At 48.5% G+C, this 22,515-nt stretch overlaps 1 long non-coding RNA gene and 1 pseudogene across 5 annotated transcripts in view; both read left to right on the forward strand.

The window, feature by feature from the left end:
* The window catches only part of LOC120365907 (uncharacterized), a 66,826-nt gene that overhangs the window by 25,667 nt on the left and 18,644 nt on the right, over positions 1–22,515 (forward strand). The gene's annotated exons all lie outside the window — the stretch shown is intronic.
* On the forward strand, positions 18,093–18,919 carry LOC101032891 (small ribosomal subunit protein mS25 pseudogene; annotated as a pseudogene).

A 22,515-nucleotide genomic window follows, 5' to 3' on the forward strand; every position in this document is an offset into this window, starting at 1 on the left:
TTCCATATACAATGAGAATGATAGCACCTGCCTGCTAGAGTTGTTTCAAGGAACAAGTTAACCTAATTTGAACAGCCTTTTATCTATCTATCTATCTATCTATCTATCTATCTATCTTAGAGATGGGGTCTTGCTATGCTGCCCAGGCTAGACTCAAACTCCTGGACCCAATGGATTGTCCCCAGCTCCAACACAGCCTTTTAAATGTGGAGCAGTCACATCCCAGCTTCACTAGAGCATTGGAGGTGGGGCCCGAGGGCTTTGGCTGGCTCAGTCTTGGAAGGGAAGAGAGGCCTCTTTTCACACCTTCACCTCTTCCTTTTGCCTAAATGTGGGTGGCAGACTGGCCTCCAGGCAGGGCATGGCTTCAGGGTGCTGCCTCCAGTCCCCATTTTCTACCGATGAGCTGGTTTCCCGGAAGAAGCGTCCAAACTTTTCTAAGCTTCCCTCTGGTCATTTGTAATTTGCAATTTTGGCGGATATTGATGCCTACCTGCTAGGAGTTTTGGTAGGCTCCAAGAAGAGCATGAGCACTAATGCTCAGTGCCCAAAACAAGGTGCTGAGTACCCAGGAGTGTGAATGAGGTGATTATGTGACTGTTGAGGGAAGAGTCGGCCTGTGGGCTCTATTCCTTAGAGCAGGCGTCCCCAGACTTTTTACACAGGGGGCCAGTTCACTGTCCCTCAGACCGATGGAGGGCCACCACATACTGTGCTCCTCTCACTGACCACCAATGAAAGAGGTGCCCCTTCCTGAAGTGCGGTGGGGGGGCCGGATAAATGGCCTCAGGGGACCACATGCGGCCCGCGGGCCGTGCTTTGGGGACGCCTGCCTCAGAGCCATAGTGGTGGCAGTGAGGGGGCATCGGATGGGTGAGGGTTTTTTTGAGATGTAGTTTTGCTCTTGTTGCCCAGGCTGGAGTACAGTGGCACAATCTTGGCTCACTGCAACCTCTGTCTTCCATGTTTAAGCAATTCTCCTGCCTCAGCCTCCCGCGTAGCTGGGATTACAGGCACCTGCCAGCATGCCTGGCTAATTTTTGTATTTTTAGTAGAGACAGGGTTTCACCATGTTGGCCAGGCTGATGTGGAACTCCTGACCTCAAGTGATCCACCCCCGCCTGGGCTTCCCAAAGTGCTGGGATCACAGGTGGGCGCACTGCACCCGGCCTGGATGGGTAAGTTTTGATGGTGGTTGGTGGAGACTAGGGAAAGGGCCTAGGGGAAGGGGGACTGCTGCAGACAAAAGGCCCACTGTCCAGTCATCTGGGCAGCTTGCTCTTGCTGCCTTGCCGTCCTCACCCTGCCTGGTGGCATTGATTTACTGGAAAGTTTTTAATGGGTTATAATTGGAAAAGGCCTGGGTGAAATTTGCATATTGATTTGACATTTAAGTATATGATTAAATAAAAGCTGACTGAGGTCATCACTTGACTAAATTGGCTTAATGAGTGTTGATTACCCTGTGCATGTTAATTTCATTTACCCTGATTACTCCATCTATCTTTCTCAGGGATCTATTAGCACCTTTGACTCAATTGTACTCGATAGGACAAGAAACAGGGCAGGGGTCAGTGGGGGGTGGCCCCGTTCCATCTGCCTGTCCATCTGGCTGTCCACTGAGCCCCAGAGGTTCTGACCCCCTATAGAATTTTATTTTTCTTTCTGTCTGGCTCCCACACTAACCTCCTAATCATAGAATCTGATCACTACCTCTTTCTAAACAGGAGTGCCGCCACTTCAGAAATCAGGTGCTGGGGAGGGCAGGGAGAGGGGACAGATTGTGATACTAAAGAGAAGATGAGCAGCCTCTCCTCGCCCCCTCACTCCACCCTCCCCTCCTGACACACAGAAAAACATACCTTCCTCCTCTGAGCCCTCTGGGGCCCCAAGGACTAGTCTGTTCCCTCTTGCACAGGTAGGACAGTGGCTCTGAAGGTGTGGATCCCTGCAGCCGGGTTTGATTGGTGCCTTCTATTGGTCCCTCTGGACCCACTCTCTGCCCACCCCCCACCTCTGCTCCCTCCACCCTACTCTGGTCCCTCCACCCTGCTGACCCCTCTGGCCCTGACAATGAGCTCCTTTGCCCTTGGGTTATCTGTGGGGTTCAGCCAATAGGGAGCCTAGCAGGACACTGGAGGGAGGGAGGAGAGGGGGTTGGGGTAGCTATTTCGTGGCTCCTCTCTGCTGGCTGACCAAAGGTCTTGGTCTCCTTGGCCAGCCTCCTCTACAAGGCTCTCTCTGGGTCCCATGGCCATCTCTCCCCCTGCTCCTTCAGCCCCAGGGTGGCAGCAGAGTCACGGTCCCCTCTCCCCATACAAGCCTGAGGTAGCTGCACTAACCCATGGCTCCCCCACACCCTGCCCACACCTTTGTAAATAGACCCTTCATAAACTCTCCTTAAATTACCCAATTTGAGCGTGCCATCTGTTTCCTGCTGAGACCCTAACTGATACAGCAGGCAACAGATTTTCCCACTCAAAAATCAGGACACACATCTTGACAAGTCCAAACGTGGTCGTAGGACATAGGACCAAGCCCAGATCAATCCAGCAATACCTCCTCTACCCTGTACCCTGGGTCCCCGGGCACTGGTGGGGAATTCACTCACTTAGGACCTCCACCATCAGAGCCCCCCTGTCTCCTCCTGGCAGCCCATTCTTCTCACCGGCTGCACCAACCACCTTGACCTTCCTGGAGTCCCTCGTCCCTGCTTATCCCCTGAGTCTCAGAAGACACACCCCCCTCCAGCTTCCTTAGACAGAGGTTGGTAGTTGGGAATGTGCCTTAATGCTGTGCTCTTTCTCACCCAGACACAGCTCATCTCTTTGTTCTTATATTTTTTGTTTCCTTCAGTCCGAGACAAATATCGCTGCTTCTACCTTGTATCCCTTCCCATCCGTTTCCCCAGAAACTCCCCTAAGGTGCCATGAGTCCTATCCTCTCTGTCGTTTCTCTCCCTTTAGTCTAAAAATGCGTCTAAGTTTCTCCCACATCCTCTCCATCCCCTTCTCCTTTACAGGCAAACTGCACTCATTTTCACGGTATCTTCGGCCCTTTCGTCCCCGCTCTCCATGTTGAGCTGCTCCTGGTGCCTCCCCAGTAACCTCCACGGTAACATCTCAGACCCGGTTCCCAGGTTGAGGGGTGGCAAAAGCAAAACCCTCCTCTCCTTTCTTGTGTCAGCATGGAGATTATGTCCCCAAATTGCCCAGCCTGGAAGCCAGGAAGGTGATGAGATGTGATGTTCGGACGCACCTGCATGAGCCAAATCAAGGGCCCATCAGGACACAGCTGAGCCTGGAGCCCATCTTCATCCCACCAGGCTCCTGGACGTGATGCCATGAGCTCTGCCTTGTTATCTAGACTTCTTCCCCTTCCCATTCATTCCCTCCAGGGTCTAACAGGCCGCTCCTTCAGCTGAATCCGTCCCAGACAACACACCCTCCTGGTTCTGGCCTCATCATCTCTTACTTGGGTTGTCACTGCAGACCCTTGGCGGTTCCCTCCAAACCATCCCACACTCACAGCAGCCAGAAAGATGGCTCTGAAGTGCAGATCTAGTCCTGCTGTGACTCCTCTGCTTGAAGCCCTTGGGAGATCCCCATCTCCTTCCGGTGTAGGGCTAACCATTTTTGCATGGCAAACGCTGTGGGAAACCACACTGGGTCCGGGGAGCTTCTATTTACCCTTTAAGGCCCATTCACTGGTCTTCTCCTTGGTAAAGCTGTCTTGACCCCGTCCCGGGAGAGCCCCCCTCTGCTGAGCCCCGCTCCAGCTCATTCGTTTCTGTGCCAGAACATGCATGATAGGGTGTCATCATGATCAGTGTCTTCGTCACCTTCTCCCACTGTCTGGGACCTCAAGACCATGTCTAACGTGTCCCTGTGGCCCTGACAAGGCCTGGAGTGTAATTCGTTTACTTAACAAATATTTATTTAGGCTTCCTGTATACAGACTGTGGTTTGAGGATAAGATACCGAGGTACAGCAGTAAACAAAAGCAGACAAAGATCCCTGTCCACACGAGCTTACATTCTAGCGGTGGGTGGAGGGAGAGACACAGTGAACAAACAAGATGATTTTAAGGAGATGAAAATGCCGTGAGGAAAACATCACAGGGCAATGCATTGGAAACTAGATAGGAGCAGAGTGGTGGCTAATTTAGGCTGAGTGGTGAGAGAGTGCATTACTAGGGAGGCAGTGGTTGAATTAGACAAGGAGCCAGCCACAGAGGTCCAAAGGCCCCGCGGCAGAAGTGAACTAGGAGCAGAGAAAAGATCAGCACACCTGCAGCAGTGGCTTGGTGAGGCAGGGCAGCCATGGGTCGATCTACTCTGGAGGGAGATATATTTTATCACTGACATTTTTAGATTGGTCTCTGTGCATGATAATAAAATGCAGATTAATTTTTAGTTGGTTTTGTTACCATGGTAAGAAAATTGGCACCTTGGTGAGTGAGTCTCCAACCACTTAGTGAGCAGGTGAGTGTGTGAAAGATTCTTTGCAAGATCTGAGATGAGAGTGTTCAGTTAGAGGTCTGGCAGGGAGACCTAGCCACATTCTCACCTTGTGTCCTTGGACAAGTTGCTTGACTCCTTTGCACTTTATTACCCAACCTCCTGCTTCTTGTGTGGATAAGTTGGGGTTTGGGGCTTCTCCTATTATCTAGGCTGGAGTACAGGAGTGAGATCATGGCTCACTGCAGAGTCAGTCTCCCAGGCTCAAGTACTCCTCTCACCTCAGCTTCCCGAGTAGCTGGAACTATAGGTTTGTGCCACCACGCCAGGCTAATTTTCGTAGTTTTTGTAGAGATGGGGTTTCATCATGTTGCCCAGGCTGGTCTCGAACTGAGCTCAAGCGATCCATTTTCCGTGGCCTCTCAAAGTGCTGGGATTATAGGCATGAGCCACCACCCCCAGCCAGCTTTTCAGGCCTATGCACAGAAGTCCCTGCATGCCTCTCTTTCTCTAGACTGGTTCATGAGGAAAGTCTGATGGGCACACCCATTTCACAGACCTCTTTCCCACCCACAGGTCCACCTGTATCTTTCTCTGTATATGTTAGGTGGAGAAGTAGAACCCCCAGGCTAAGGGCAGTGGATCCTGGGGCTTCCAGTCTTTATCTGGTGTAATCTTTGGGTAGAAAACATGGAGGGGATTTAATCTAAGTTTCGTTCCAATTTTAGTATATGTGCTGCCGAAGCGAGCACTAATCTAAGTTTCAATGCCCCGAGAGGGGATGTGGCTTTCTCTCGATCATAGCAAATCAGCAGAAAGAGCAGAACTTAAACTCAGTTCTTCAGATTCAAATCTATTGCTCATCTCATCTCCCCCAGGGTGATTAGTGGATCTGGATTGAAGCCTTCTCCCAGCCTCTGTTTGTCCACCAGCAATGGAGGGCACACACACACACACACACACACACACACACACACACACACAGTCCTGGAGGCCGTGGGTCTGCAATCAGTGTCATCAAGGCCGTGTTCCCTTGAAGGGATCTAGGGAAGGGTCCCTTCCTTGCCTCTTCCTGGCTGGTCACTCCCAGCAGCCCTTGTCATTCCTTGGCTTGTAGTTGCATCAGTCGTCTCTGCCTCCCTCTTCTCCCAGCCTTCTTCCCTGTGTGTGTGCACGGGCCTCTCTCTCTCTCAATCTTCTTTTCCTTATAAGGATACAGTCTTTGGATTTCAGGTCCACCCTAATCCAGTATGACATCATCTTAACTTGATTACATTGGTAAAAACCTACTTCCAAATAGAGCCCCGTTTACAGGTGCTGGGGATGAGGACTTCGGCATATCTTTTTGGGGATTCATTCACCCAACTTCAGTTGATGTGAGAAGCCACAATGACAGAAAAGGCTTAGAACTGAAGACTGAGGGGGAATACCAGGGCCTGCCTGGGGCAGGAGCCAGGCAAAATTTGGCTTCTTTTTTGAGGCCCTGACCTGGGGGTGAGGGAGCTAGGGCTTCTAGCTCAACCCTACACAGTTCAGCAATGGGTAGGATGACTCAGAGATGGGGCTGCCAAGCTTGAGGGTGTCCTAGAAATGCAATCCTGTGCTCCTGGCATAGTTTCCTCACCTTATGGGGCTGAGAAATATAACATTTTTGGGAACTTGAAAAGCTTGGGTTAAAAAAACATAATCCAAACCTTTTATTTTTCTTTATGGGGAAAAATGGAAATTTCGGGAAAATTTGAAACATATGCAATACTTATTTTTGTCGCACCCTTTTCATATCTAAAGTCACTCTCTTAATTTAGGAGTGCAAATGCAACCTTACGTAATTTGGTTTGCTCAATAAAATTATCATGTTTGGCAAATTCAATCAAAAATTATAGCTTGCTCAGACAATAATGATAAATTTGCTAATTGAATGAAGTTTTCAGTGTTTTAGGCTTTGTGATAAATGAAACTCTGTGCAGCTGCACTTTAAGTTTGAGCTCCACTGAGATGAGCAGAAAACAATTATCAGTGAACCAGGAAGAATGGTAAACACACAGCACACACGTGCATGTATGTTATAGACAATAAAGCAGCATACTTAATATTAGCAATACTTCTAAACAACACATCTATGACTGATTTGGTGCTGCTATATTCCCTTTTCACTTAATCCTTAAAATAGCCAGGAAACTGAACATCAGAGCAGTTAAGCCACATGCACAAGGTCCTACAACCAGTACCGGGCTGCACTCAGATGCATTAAGAGTTGAACCTCAGTTCACCTATCAATAGGGATCCACTCTGTCATGAGCACTGTCCAGGCCAGAGAAGTTTCTCTTCCTTGGATTTTGTGTTGTTTACTGTGTGAGGCAGCTATGGTTTCCTTTACCATTGAGAAGCAAGCTGAGAACATGAGGGCACCTTGGGACCCTACAGGAACTAGGGGAGGGACAAAGCAGGGGTCTTGAGCCCTGGAGGCAGGGGTCTTGAGCCCTGGAGGATGCAAAACTGGAGAAGCCAGGCCTCAGGTAGTAGGTAGGGCCCTGGGGGCAGATACCCATGGGGAGGGCATCTGGGAGGGAGGGACACAGATGAGGTGCAGAATCCCTGGGCCAGGTGCTGTCCGTATTAGTCTACAAAAGGCCAAAGATGACGCAGGATGTGTGCCAGGGGTGAGCTGGGCAGGCTCTTTTTTTTTTTTGTTTTGTTTGAGATGGAGTCTCGCTCTGTCGCCCAGGCTGGAGTACAGGGGCACAATCTTGGCTCACCACAACCCCCACCTCCTGGGTTCAAGCGATTCTCCCGCCTCAGCCTTCTGAGTAGCTGGGACTACAGGTGCGTGCCCCCACACCCGACTAATTTTTTCTATTTTTAGTAGAGACGAGGTTTCACCGTGTAGGCCAGGATGGTCTCAATCCTCCTGACCTCGTGATCTGCCCGCCTCAGCCTCCTAAAGTGCTGCTATTACAGGCGTGAGTCACCATGCCCGGCCAGCATGTATTCTTGAAAATCTACTCTAAGCTTAAGAGATGACTTGGCTTTCCACAGGGCCAGAGCCAAGCACAAGGTAAAGGGAAGGGCCAGCTCCAGGGGGAGGCCGGACACAAGGCATCGAAGTGAGTGAAGGCCAAACAGACTGACGTCCCTGAGCACACCTTTGTCCCTGGATGTGTCACCCAAACCAGCCTCATTGCTGAGCCCTCACTGTCCTCATTCCCTGTATCTGTACCTTTGTTATTTCATTTTGTAGCATCTGGTGGCTTTGAGGAGGGAGGGTCCCCAGCATCTCTGCCTCTTCCTTACCTAGGCTTTCCTGCCTTGTTACCTGGCAGCGTCAGCAGAACTGACTTTCTCACCACCGGGATCTGCCTGACGGGTTGGGGGGCATGACTCCCCTTCCATTTCCCCCTCCGTTGCCCAGTTCTCTGACCCCAGGTGGCCTTTCCTTCGTGAGGAGGTAGCTGGTTTCCTGGGCGACGACAGGAGGGGGGAGTGAGGAGAGGGAGGGAGGCTGGCATTCCTGCCGCTGAGGGCTTAGAGGAAGCATATGCCATGCCGGCTGCCCTGTGAATTATTCAGCGGCCGTGAGAACCAACTCGCTCCCCAGTCTGCTGTCTTCTCCCGAAAACTTCCTGCTGTTTCCTCCTTGGCAAACCCACCTCTGCCTCAGTCTTGCGGGCTTAAATTGCTGTTTGGGGTCTCTGTCCTCAGGATGCTCGTTTCTGGGTATCTTTGAATCTCTCTCCCCTTCCTGCTTCTCCCCCTCGCCTTCGAGCCACTATGATAGGCGACTTCCTCTCTACCAACGACTGTGCTGAGTGCACAGATGTGGAAACTGATAGTGGCCAGGTGCAATAACCTGCTCAAGATAACACAGCTACGAAGTGACAGAGTCGCCGAATTTCAAAAATGAGCCACCATGTGAATGACTAAGGCTCAGGCTGGTTAGTAGTGTCTACCCAGGAAGCCAGGTGTCCCCAAAACTTTCCACTTCGGTGGCTTCAGCTGTGTCTGGGATTAGATCCACTGTTGGATGCGGATGGTGTGGGAGGTTGGGTGTCTTGGGCAAGGGCCTCGCTGGATCAGGTATGTTATCCACTCTCTTTCATCTGATCATGAAGGGCCCTCCCTGTTTCTCCACATCAAGTCTGGGAACACATTTTGACTGATGAAGTCAGCAAAAACTCACTTTCCTCCAACTCCTGCCTCCCCATGGCCCGGCTTAGGCCGTCTTCCTACCCCTCTCAGGAGTCCTCTCCATACCTCTGCTCACTGTGGCTCCTCAGCGTCCTCCTGGAGATGCAGTTTCCCTATCCTGGGCCTGGGCTCTGGGATCTCACCATTTCCCTCTTCCCTGCTGCTCAGCCAGAGCCCCCACTCTGGTCCCTGGGCCCAGGAGAAGGAAGGCTGTTTTGGTTCCGGTGGCTTCTTTGCTTCTGATCCCTCGTAGTCACTGGAAACTCTTTGGCCTCTAAGAACCCTCCACAAGCAGCCATGAAGCATCACCCCTGATGACCACCTCGTGTTCCCCTCCAGCCCGGGGACAGCGCCTTTCCCTCTTCCTCTGTCTTTTCACGCCGGCCTCCCCCATTAGAGGCTGTTCTAGTCTTTTAGGAACATCATGCCTGCAATCTGGATAGCTGCCATTAGGTGGACAGTAGTGTCTGGGCTAGAGTCACCTTGAACAAAGAGCCTCTCCATGGTGTGGATAATTGCAGACCTTTAATGTTTTCTCAGATACATGCATTGCAAAAACAGAAAACAAAAGCCAAAATATATGTATGTAATGCATATTACACATATAACATATAGACATATGCAGTGTGTGTGTAGTAGCATTTATTCAATAACAAAGCATAACAACTAGCTAATCTAATTAATGACTACATATAAAACACGATAGCTAATTTAGAGCAAGATGTAGAAATAGCCCAACATTTAGGTAAATTGGGCATCCTCATTAGCCCTTAACTGATAATAATTAAGCTTGATTTTCCATTGACTCTTAACTTCTCTCATTCTCAGAGTCATTTAACGTTGGCTCTCGGAGGCTTCTCTGGACCCCCGGAGACCTCTGGTCAGCTAGATGCGGTATTAAACCCTGGTGCCTTTCCTTTCTTTAGCTTTAACTGCCCCAGTGAAAGAACCTTATCTGTGATTGCTTTCTGCAAATCCCCTGGTCCCCTTTGTCTGTGCTGGCAGCCCCTACATCTTCTCCTTTTCACAGAGAAACTCAATAGAGAGAAAGAGATCATGCTACATGTGTGCTGTATTTTCCTAGGGCAGTCTTTTTTTCCAATTAAGAAAAACATTTTCTCACCCTGACCCTTTCTTCTGGCCAAACTCGTCCACCTTTGGAGCTGTATCTTGTCTAAAATATGTTTGCTCCTAATTCTTGAGGTCATCCACTGACCTTGTGTCTCTGTAATGCTTTGGCTCATGTGACCTCTTCTCTGTGGAACATTGCTCTCTGTTATCAGGGTTTAGAGTTAGGGCGATGCCGAATTATCTCAGACTTAGCTTTTTAAAGTACCATGAGAACTGTGTAATGACATTGAAAGAGGAAAACGTACGGTTTCCACATAGGGAGCTGTGACCGTGGGGGATCTCTGATCTGGTGAGGGATGCCGTCTCGTTGAGGGGGCTTTGGGACTAGCAAGCACACAGGCCACAGGCTCCTGCTCCTTCCTGCTCCAGGGGAAAAACAGAGGAGCTGCTGTCTGCAACCTTTAAGACGCAGGTCAGGAGGGAAGCAGGGAAGGAGCTAGGAGCAAGAGAGGAGAGAGGGAGGGACAGAGGCTCAAAGCTCACTTCAGTTCAATTCAGTTGCGTCCAAGTGCCAGGCTTAGTATAAAGCACTAGAAATTCAGAGGATGACCGTCTATGTCATTTGTGGGGTGCAATGCAAAATGAAAATATGAGGCCCCTTGTTCAAAATTTATTAAACATTTCTAGAGGATGACAACAGAGCATTCAATCAAATGCAGGTGAGAGAGGGGTAGACACATCCAAAGATGCCCTGGGGTTCCGAGGAACACAGCATGAAAAACACTGAAAGTAGAGCCTGAGGCAAGGACCTGGGTGCAGGTGGTTTACCTGATCCCAGGAAGCAGGAGTGAGAGAGCAGGGAGGGGACACAGGGAAGGGGAGCAGCCAACATAAGAGTAAGTTTTCAGAGTTGTTTCTGGGGATTATGGGATCATGATCCCACCAAACCTCCTGGGAATGCCCCAGAATCTCTGCCTGAAACACTGAGAGCTGAGGCATTTCTCTACCAACCCCCAATTCCGTTGGCTGAAGGATGCCCTTGGGGGTTCCAGGCTTTCTTGCATTTCTTTCTTCTTCTTTTTTTTTTTTTCTTTTTGAAACAGGGTCTGGCTCTGTCACCCAGTTTTGAGACAGGGTCTGGCTCTGTTGCTGATTTACTGGCATGATCATGGCTCAAGTGATCTTCCTGCTTCAGCTTCCCAAGTAGCTGAGACCACAGGTGGATGCCACCGTACTGGCTAATTTTTTTTTGATTTTTTTTTTTTTTTTTTTGGTAGAGACAGGACCTTACTTTGTTGCCCAGGCTGGTCTCAAACTCCTGGGTTCAAGCGAGGCTTTCATCTTGGCCTCCCAAAGTGCTGGGATTACAGGTGTGAGCCATTACATCTGGCTCTTTCTTGCATTTCTAAATCGAACTTTCCCTACAACCAAGCTATTTCCCAGGCTCCTGGAAGGTTCTGGAAGGTTCTGGGGCAGAAACAGAAAGATACCCAGAATGGCTCTTTGAGGTGGGACTCTTCAGTGCAAGATGAATCAGAGCTCGCAGACAGCTGCCCTTCACAGCCATCGGAGGTGGGCTTAGACGAGGTGACACTGGGTCGAGAGGTGTCTGCTATCAACACTTGGGCAGAAAGGAACGTGGCCTCTACACGTTAGAGATGTTTTTTTTCTTTCTGGTAACTGGTGAGGTCTGAGTGGGGGAGTAAGCGGCGGAGCTGAGGTTGTTGCTACAGCCCCAGGAAGAGGGAGCAGGAAGTGCCTTGTCCAAACTCCCAAGCCCCTTGGAGGCCAATACCCGCCTTCCCCTGCTCTGATAGCTAGTCCTAGGTACCTGTCCTCCCGGGGCCTAGTTACTTCCCTGCTGCAGTAGTGAGGTGGGTGGGGGCAGGGGGGGGCCAGACCTGAGCTGATTTGACCTCCGGGGCCAGCAGCAGTTGGGCTGTCCGAAGTCGCTGCCTAGGCAGTAAGGGCGCCTTCCCATTTGTCACCAGCCTTAGTGCTCACAGGATGGCCTGTCCGCTGCCTTTTCATGCCTGGAGGTCAGGAGAACGGGTCCCGCACGGCCCATGTGGATTTCCAGTTTAGAATTTCTGTCCATTTACCAGAGAATCACCCCTAAAGAAACACCATTTATGGAGCGGACAAGGGCCAAATTAGATTTCGGATTCCATAGCTGTGGGTCGGTGACAGGCCGAGGGGAATGAAACAGCAAGGAGGAAGCTGCAGACGCCGCGTTTGTGCCAGGAAGCGCTGGCTTGTCCTCTCTCGGACAGCCCCTTGAGTCTTATTTCTCTGACTGCAAAGGCCTCTGCCGCTTGCTCTGCGACCCTTTCTTGGCCGCTGTCTCTTTCTGGGCCTCCCTTGGCCTGTGTCTGTCACTCTACATTCTGAGCATCCTCCTGTTGTCCCCGCACCTCCTCTCCCTGCCTTTATTTCTCCCGTCTGTGTTTCTTGGTCTCTAACTTCTAGACTTCTTTCTTGGGGGCTCTGTCTCATCCTCTGTCCATTTTTGGTGGCTGTTTTTTATTCAGCAGACGGAGGCCCCTGTTGCGTATAATCAGAGGGCTATGGCAGAGACAATGGGATATGCTCACCAAATCCTATGTCATTCCCTGCCTGGGCAAATTGGAAGACGACATTTCCCAGCCTGTTAAAAGGGCTAATGTTTAAGTTGAAGCTCAAATGATGAGTGGGAGGAGGGGGGAGGGGGCATTCCAGGCACAGGGAACAGCTTGGATCAAGGCTCGAAAGAGGCAACAGCTGGATCTGGGCACGGACAGAGACAAAGATGACTGGGTTTCTTTGGTGGAATTGTTGATGCCAACCCATCACTCCCCTGTAATTGCACTGCATACCCACAGACTTGCCATGGCCTCATGGTGTCAGGAGCACACTTCTTCTCAGCTTTAATTCGGGCTTGACCATGTGACCGGCTGTGATCAATGAGATGTTGGGAGACATCTTGAATTGTAGAAACTTGGATTGTTCCTGAGTGGTGGGGTCTGTGGTCCTGTGCTCTACTATTGTTCAGAGAAGGACATGCCCCAGGATGGCCCAGTGGCACATTGGTCCCTGAAGAATGAGAGACATGCATAGGAGACCTGAACTCAACTGGTGGCTAGGAGCCAAGATCAGTCAAGCCCAGACTAGATGACCAAAACCCCAGCGAAGCCACAGACATATTTGCTGTAAGTCACTGAGTTTGGGGCATGACTGTGGCACTAACTGAACTGATACATGGAAGCTGAGGGAGCCACGGGGCCGGGGGACTGGGATGAGGCTGGACAGGTGGGCAGGGCCAGTTTCTGCAGCAGCTGTCAAGGTATGGTCAGGAGTTTGGATGGGGAGCCTTTGATGGTTTCTACTTTCCAGGTATAGGATACGGTAGGGGTTACTGATCCTATAGTATACATAGAAGAAAATATTCTAAATGTCCAGAGAAGTTAAGCAAGTTGGCCAATATTATAGAGACAGGAAGGTGACAGAGTAGTATCAGACCCCAGGTCTGTCTAAGCCATGAAAGGGTTGTCTGAATTCCTCCGCTTGGGTCAAGTCTGTTGGCCTCAGTTTTACAGTGTGACATGCTCTGATCCTGTGTCCAAGGTTTTTGGTGCTGATTGCTTCTCCCCACTTCCCTCCCATCCTTTGCACAACTGTCCATGTGACCAAAGGCCCTTCTGCTCACCCCTGCTTTCATAGTCCCTTGTGATCCGGCAGCACATCCCCTGAATTGTAGGAACCCACATGTCCTTCTCTGAGCAATAGCAGAGTGCCAGACCACAGACCCACCACACAGGAACAACCCACTTGCCCAGACCCCTGAGCCATCATCCTCTCCTGATCTCATGATTCCTCTGGTTTTCTGGCCCCATGACATCACTGACCAGCACAGTCCCCAGCCCTAAGCAGACTCTACGCCTGTTGCTTCCCCTTGCACTCTGGGGCTGCTAAGTGGTGCTGAGGATAATTACAGGTCAGTGAAAAGAGCATGGGGTTTGGCATCGACAGGCTCATGTTCAAATCCCAGCTCCTTAGCAGCTGCATGATCTTAGACAAGTTACTCAATTTCTTTGAATCTCAGTATCTTTGCCTGTGCATAAGGGATAATGAGGCCTCTGTCACTGGACTCTAGTGAAGTAACTTCTAGGCAGGACCTCAACAGATGGGAGCTATGGCAGTTGTTGTAGGTAAAAAGAATGATTTCCAACATCACCTGGGCCCTCACTGCTCCTGGGCCATCATTATACCCAGCTCCGTCAGCCTATCACATGCCCCTAGTTGCCCCCTCCATACCTTTCCACCCTCCCCCACCTCCACCCTCCTTATACCAGTCATACTCTGCAGAAAACCTTAACTTGCCCTCTACCAGATAGATCAGGGTCATCAGATGTGAGTTCCCTCGATTTCCGTCCATCCCTCTCAGTGTCCTCCCCTGTCCTACCTCAGAGGGAGGGGCTCCCTCCTCTTGTCCCATCCCCCTTCCTCTCCAGAGTGCCCTAGATCATGTCGCCTCCAACTGGCTCCAAGACCCTCCTCCAACGATTAGCTTTCTACTTCTTAATTTCTTTGTTCACTTGCTCATTCATTCAACATCCCCCACTCTTTCTCCAACTCTGCATTAAGCCCTCAGTCTGCAGGTTTGCACACACTTTTCCCAACTTGAAAGCCTTTTAAATATTTCTTAAGCGATTGCCCCATTTTCTTCCCTTCCCTTCCCAGCAATGCGCCTTTCCTGCTTCTTCACCAGGCTTGCTGTCCTCACCAGCTCCATTCCAGCTTCCGTCTCCACTAAACCACTCTTGTCAAGGATTCCAGCGACCCACTTAACCAAATCCAATGACATGTCTCGGCCCTTATCTTATGAGATCTCTTGACAGCGGCTGGCACTGTCAACTGTCTTGTTCTGTGCCTCTCTGTTCCCCTGCTTTGAAGTGTCTTCTTTGCCCAGATCTCCCCCGCCTCTCTTGTTAGTCCGTTCCTCTGCTTCCAGAAACTCCCCTCAGAGATTGGTCTTAGCCCCCTTTTAACTCCCTCTTTGGAAATGACACCTAACCGCACAAGACTCACTCCTGTGTGACCTCTACCTTGTCTTCCAGTTCTGCGTCTTCAGCCCAAACCTAGCTCCTGTGCCCCAGGCCCATCCAGATACCTGTCCACTGGGCACTTTGTGGGGTGCCCAGACCCATCATCATGCCTTCTCCAAGCCTGCTCTGCCATTTGTGCTCTGTACGCAGGCTAGTGGGGCAGTTCATCCTGCTTCTGGGGTCAGAAATCTCATCTTCGCCTCTGATGTATCATCAGTTGTCAATTCCTGTCAAGTTGACCTTCCTAAGATACCTGGCTGAGACCTCAGCTCTCTCTCCTACACCTCCCAGGAACCTTCTCTGACCTCTAGAGCAGCAGGACCCCCGGCCCTTAAGCATGTGCGGCTCACTGTGCTTCTCCTGGGCAGCACTTCATCACAACTTGCAATCAAATAACTCATCATACACGTATTTATTTAATGTCTATCTTCCTGCCAGACTGTGGGCTTCGTGAAGGCAGGGGTTGTCTCTGTCCTGGTTGTTTCTGTGTAGTACCTTGGCATGGTGACTGGTATATGTTAGGGGTTCAACAAATACTTGTGGAGTACCCAGGTATCAGTAGGGAGGAATTCTAGATTTGGAAGAGGTGGGATGAATGCCCTGGCATTAGGTGCCCATGAGGGAAAGTACAAAGTACAGCAAGGTGCACCCCTGAACCCTATTGCCTCTGCTCCCCTCCCTGCAAAGCCTCTGAAGACAGCGGCTGCAGACGCTTTTGTTCTATTGACAGGAGGCGAAGCAGCTACAAGCTCCTTAATCACCTCTTCACAAACATGGGGAAGCCTCATTAATCCCAGTGAACGGATGATCTATTGTTCCCAGCTCAGGTCTCTGGAAAAGCAGCCTTTCTCTGCAGCTGTAGAACCCACCCCAGCCCACTGGGCAGGAGCATTCTGTCCCCTTCTCTCATGTAGGTAAACCATTAAGCCTTGGGACTTGTACCCTCGTGGGGGCTCTTTGCCCAGGTGAGCCCACGGTCTGCCCTGAGCCCAGGACCAGTCTTCCACAGACGGCCACTTCTCACCTACCACATAGATGAAAAATGGAAAAGAGTTGGTCATAGCAATGCTGGGGGAAATAGGAGCTCTCATGTGGTAGTTGGGGGGTGTGTGTGTGCGTGTGTGTGTGTGTGTGTGTGTGTGCGTGTGTGTGTTCGTGCATACAATTTGGCAGTGTGAGTGGTTACGTTCATCAACTCTGAAGCCAGACTAAGTTAAAATTCCAACACTGGCACTTGCCAGCTGTGTGGGCTTGGGCAAGTCATTCGTTTCTCCATATCTCAGTTTTTTTTTTTCCATTTGTAAAGTGGAGATAATAATAGTATCTACTCACAGGGTTATGATGAGGACAGGTATGTTAATACATGTAAAGACTTGGTTTCATTCATCCTTTATCTAAACTGGAACACTTTAGAAGCTATATTCCCTCTCCTCACCCTGAACTAGGAGACCAGAGGCTTGCTGTGGAAAGCATGGGGTAGAGTAGCAGGCTCTCGTTGGCTGCTCTTTGACTGGCAGTTTGGGGGCTCCTTAGAAGTGAGACTCAAGGAGTTCAAGACCAGCCTGGCCAAAATAGTGAAACCCCATCTCTACTAAAAATACGAAAATTAGCTGGGCATGGTGTCACGTGCCTGTAATTCCAGCTACCCTGGAGGCTGAGTCAGGAGAATTGCTTGAATCCAGGAGACAAAGTTGCAGTGAGCCAAGATCGCGCCATTGCACTCCAGCTGGGGTGACAGAGCTAAGATTCCATGTAAAAAAAGAAAAAAAAAAAAAGATGAGACTCAAATGTCCCCAGCTCTGCCCAGCTGTGTAGCTGCATGTCCTGTGTAAATGGCTGTGATTAGAGGCTGGGAACTCTGGGCTCTTATCCTCGTTTTGCATCTGATTTGTGTAAACCTAGGCAATTTGCTTTCCTTCTGGATCTCAGTTTCTCGACATGCACAGTGAAGGAGTTGACCTAGAAGGGAAATGGATTTTATTCCATGTGCCATTTCAGATCAGCTGGTGGTAGCTGGAGACGTACATGGAGAAGGACTCTGAGGCTGTGTCCAGACTCTGTAGGGCAGAGTGTCTGTGATTGACAAGTGATAACTGCAACAGACACGGGATGGAGGAGTGATGTGCATCTTTTCTTGTGTTTGCCATCCCTAAGCTAGACATTTGCTTAGTTAGACATTAGCTTAGTTGTTTAGCGCTGTGCATGTTCAGAATGAGACTCATTAACAATGCAGACATGATCTTGACATTGGTCCCAGGAAGCCCTATTCATTGAGTTTCAGTGTTACCTGGGTTTGAGGGGGAGAGGGGTCTTCCATAGCTCTGTCCCAGATACCTGTAAATATAGCTTCTGGTCACCGTGAAGGGGTAAGAGACGTTGGTTCTAGAGAGCAGAACCTAGAAGGGGATGGGGAAGTGTGTGAGGGGTGACACCTAGCCAGGGAGGCGGTGAGGGTGGCAAGCATGATGAGATGCTGTGGAGCAGCCAGGCATGGGAGGATTATCTGTGAGTTTTAAGTCTGGGGGCTGGGGGAGTAGTCAGTGAGACCAAGGGAGAAAGTCTTATAAGTGTGCCTGGGGCAGGCTTTGCCCAGAGGAGGACCAGTGCTGGGGCTGGGACACAGGAAGCCTCTTCCCTAGGAACTACTTCTTCCTGTAGACTCCAGCAGAAGGCCCTGGCCATATTGGCCTCTCTCCTAACAGATTGCACATAAAACCGGATGTAGAAAACAGGCAGGAAGCAAAGGCTAAGAGGAATTGGCTGGGGTCAGAGGCATTGGAAGCTCTGAAAGTGGAAGGGGATTTTTGGAGTCTCCTTGGAAACCTGAGTCCGTAGTGTTCAAGGTGGGGAGGAGGTGAGTAGCTGAGTGTGAGTAAGGGGTTCCATTGCTGCTGGTGATGGTTTTGTTGGAGAGCATTCATAGGCCTGAGGGTTTCCCAACCTGCAGGCAGTTTTAGAATCGATAAAGTTCATAAGCACAGAACTCATCAACAATTAAGCCCATGTAACCATCTCTCTCTTTGTCAATTCATTGAAATTTAGGGGAATGAATTTTATTCTTCTTTAAATGTATTGTCTGCTAACTCAATCAAGGTTCTTTTAGCAACTTAATTGTTTCTGTATTACTCCTAACTCAACAAAAATATCAGAAAATGAAGTCGATAGTTTAAAAACCTTTATTTTACGTCCAGCAAGTACTATTCATATCGTTAACAATGAGCCATTTTCTGTACTTGGCCCCTAAACACAGAACGGTCTAGAGAGTTACACAGCTGCTGTCACAAATAGCTAGTCAGATAGACCTGGGTTCGAAGTCATTCCCCTGCCCTCCACTGCTGCATGCTGGTGGTATGATCTTGGGCAGATAACTTAGCCGACTTGCACCCGAGTTTCCTGACTTGTAAAATGGGTATAAGAAAAGACCTGCCCCATCACTGTCGCCACCATGCCCATGAAGGGCCGCTTCCCCATCCGCCATACCCTCCAATACCTGAACCAGGGGAACGTGGTGTTCAAGGACTCCGTGAAGGTCATGACAGTGAATTACAACACGCGCGGGGAGCTGGGCGAGGGTGCCAGGAAATTTGTATTTTTTCGCATACCTCAGATTCAATATAAAAACCCTTGGGTGCAGATCATGATGTTTAAGGACATGACACCATCGCCCTTTCTGCATTTCTACTTAGATTCCGGGTAGGTCCTGGTGGATGTGGAGACCAAGAGCAATGAGGAGATAATGGAGCACATTAGAAAAATCTTGGGGAAAACTGAGGAAACTCTCAGGGAAGAGGAGGAGGAGAAAAAGCAGCTCTCTCACCCAGCCAATTTCGGCCCTTGGAAGTACTGCCTGCGGGAGGGCATCTGTGAAGTGGAAGGGCAGGTGCCCTGCCCCAGCCTGGTGCCATTACCCAAGGAGATGACAGGGAAGTACAAAGCTGCCCTGAAAGCCAATGCCCAGGACTAAGGCCCATGGTCACTGTGGGCTTGGGTGATGGTGTCTGACCAATGGGGAGATTGGAATGGGGTTACTTTGGCCCAGGGAAGTCTGTGGTTCTGTGCCTGGAGACTCTGGAAATCGTTTTTGCAATAAAAGGTCCCCTTTAAAAAAAAAGAATATAAACCTGCACAATATCATACTGTATGATTAATAAGATAATTGTATGTAAGGCATGCAGCAGAAGAGGGTCCAACACCTAGAACGTGCTTAAGGAATGGTAGCTACTGCAGTTTTATTATTGGAGTAAATGCATATTCACAGTCACATTTAGTTGCAGTAAAACATGACTTCAGTGTTAAATGCTGTAACATCTGATACAGTAACATAAATATGGTAACACATAGTTATGGTAATACCATTCGAGTCCTACACACAAAACAGAATGGTTGCATGGAAATGGTAACATACAGACGTAGTAGTGTAATTGCAATAATGTATAGCCACAGTTACATATGCATATAATAACTTTTAGCTGCACTAAGGATGATAAATAACAAAGTAACAGCTATAGTATCAATATACAGTATCACACAACTATAGTAATATATATATGTTACTGTAATATATAGATACATCAACTTAGAGTAAAAATAAGATACAGTAAGTCACAGGTAGAGTGACATTCCTTATAAAAGATAGATCACTACAGAAATACATAGATCCTATAATATGGTTACATTTTCTTATAGGAATTATAATGTGTGGGTCCAGTAATATATGGATAGAGTAATGTGCAGAGGCAGACCTGTAGGAACACTGATACAGAGCAGGCAGTGTTGCTTCCAACATTCTCTCTACAGTTGGAGTTCTTACTTTTTCAGGTTACAGTTTTTCTGAGAATCTTGTGAAAGCTATGGATGCTCTTCTTAGAAAAACAAAACAAAACAAAACAACCCCAAAACAAAAAAACAACCTTCCCAAATGCATTTATAAGGGGAAAATTTCTGCATCTGTGTAGTCCTAGCTCTGGTCTGATATTTAGTGTTCAGATGTCCCAGATTCAAATACTTGAGAATCAGAGAAAGGAGAAATAATCTCTTAAGGGTTCAGACTTCTGTCCACAGCCAGGCATAATCCAGGCTGGCACCTCAGTCCTATTCCTGCTTACCGGACTCTGATTTGATTTTTTAGGTGACCTAGTCTTCCATACTGTTGTAGCAAACAGGGCATCTCTTTTTGATCATGGTTTTGAGATCCAGCTGCTCCTATTGGCTAATCTGACTTCTGCTGAGGAGATCGTCTTTGAGCAAAAATCCTTTTGACCAATATCCTGTAAAGCCCCCCAAAGTCAGCAGGCTATGTATAGGCTGGCTTTTCCTTTTGTATGGAGATGTTGGTTGTGTTTGCAACCGGGCTGGCGCTGGGGCTGCAGTGGAAGATGAGTAACTATGTAGGGGCAGCTGGTGTCCACTAAAGCCAAACTGACAGACCCTCTTCTTCATAGTTACATTTCCCTGGACTTGCTATATCAGTTAGCTATTGCTGTGTAACAAAATATCCCAGAGCTTAAGGAATACACATTTATTGTTGCTCATAAGTTTATAGGTCAAGTGGATGGTTCTGATCTGGGATAGGCTTGGCTGGCTTTGGCTGAACATATTCATACCTCAATAGTCAACTGGCTGGTCTAGGATGGCCCTGGCTGGGAGAACTGGCTCAAATAGGTGTTCTGTCCATTTATCTCTCATATCCCTCTAGCAGGCTTGTTTCCAAGGCAGCATCAGGATTCTGAGAGAGAGAGAAAGAGGGAGGTAGCAAGCTGCATGTGCAAGCCTACTAAGGTCACAGCTTCAACTGGGGCACTGTCACTCCTGCTGCATTCTATTGATCCAAACAAGTGACGAAGTCGGCCCAGATTCAGTGAGAAAACAGACCCCACTTCCTCATGGAGGGTGCTGGAAAGTCAAATTGCAAAGGTTTTGGTTCAGAGAGGAGTGGAGGATTGGGGAAAAACCACACTTGCTTTTCAGGGAGAGTTGCTGGGGCCTCTGCCTCCTTCGGATCCTTTAGCAGAGCCAAAGCTGTGTCCTGGGCTGATTTTTGACCCTGCACACCTGAGACCTGGCTCCACATGGGCAGTGGGGCCCATTTTCTGGTCTCAAATCCTCATACATGCCTCTTTCCCTTGGATAATTGGCCCAGAGGTGAACACCTGACCCAAAGGGGCTTATCCACTGGCTTCTAGTGATCTGCGCCTTGTAGGATTTCACCAGACAATGAGCTGGGACACCACATTTTTCTATTGGGAATTTGAAATCTGGGCCCAGAGGTGATAGAATAGTCAGTGGTGAGTGGAAACTGAGAGATCATGAAGAGAGAGCAGAGCAGACTCTCAGAGAGAAATAGAGAATAGTGAGACTGTGTAAGTACAGAAAGGAGGCAAAGAGAGGAGTGGATTGGCTCCAGGTGCTTTCCTGTTTCCCTAAAACTTGCCTGAACTTTGTTTTCTTTCCTTGAATTCAGTGAAACCTCTGTTTCCTTATAATATGCCCCTTGCTTTTGCTTGAGAAAGTCTGATGGGGTTCCTATTCTCTGCAACCAAACACCATTGATTAAGGATCCCCTTTGGGGGAGAAGGCCAGACCAAGCTTCCATGGGGGACCCCAGCTTGTTGGCATCCATCCTGTACATCCTAGAGCATTTGCTTTCTTGGGTCTTGCTGACAGCTCAGCTTCAAAATAACTAGCTTTCAATGTCTAGTCTCTGTCCCAAATCAGAGAGACTCCTGATGTCTGCAAAAGAAAGTCATTTACATTCATTCCCGAATGTCCCCAAAGCTCCACCTTAGGGAGAGAGCCACATAGCTCACCCACCACAGAGATGATTTCACTAAACTAGGGGTGAATGTTCTGCCTTTTACTTTTATATAGAGCTGGTTGAGAAACAAACACCTGAAAAGAATTTCTACACTTTCTTTTACACTCTTGTTGAAAACATTGTCCCCTACATGAGATCCTACTTGATAAATTTTTTTTAAAAGAATTCAGTGCTAGGTAAAAGTTATGAAGGACATTTTATGAGAGAGACCCCTGAAACTTAATCCTTTCTTTTTTGTTTTTCATGATTACTGGGAAGCTCACACCCAAATTTACCATTCAATCACACGCTGATACTTTCCAAACATGCCAATATTGATTTCAGATATATATATATATATATATATATATATATATATATATACACATATATACATATATATGTATATATATACATGTATGTATATATATACATATATATGCTGCCATTGTTGTGATAAACAATCACAAAAAATGTTTTAAAACACACATTTATTCATTTATTGTTTTACAATTCTGGAGGTCAGAAGTCTAAAATTGATCTTAAGGGCTAAAATTAAGGGGTTAACAGAGCTGCATTCCTTCTGGAGTCTCCTTGGGAAAACTCTGCTCTCTTGCCTTTTCTAGAAGATACCTGCTTTCCTTGGCTTGTGGTTCCTTCTTGCACCTTCAAAACCAACAGTATAGTATCCCCCTATCTCTCTCTCTCTCTGACTCTGACCATCCTGTCTCCCTCTTATAAGAGCAGTTATGATTATATTGAACCTACTGAGGTAATCCAAGATATTCTTTGTAAATAAAATCAACTTAATTCCATCTGCAAAGTCCCTTTTGCTATCTAAGTTAACCTATTAACAGATTCTGGAGATTAGGATGTGGACACCATTGGGAGGGGCTGTTATGCAGCCTGCCACAATATATGTC

This window comes from Saimiri boliviensis, chromosome 11 (genome assembly GCF_048565385.1).
Source record: "Saimiri boliviensis isolate mSaiBol1 chromosome 11, mSaiBol1.pri, whole genome shotgun sequence".
Classification (NCBI taxonomy): domain Eukaryota; kingdom Metazoa; phylum Chordata; class Mammalia; order Primates; family Cebidae; genus Saimiri; species Saimiri boliviensis.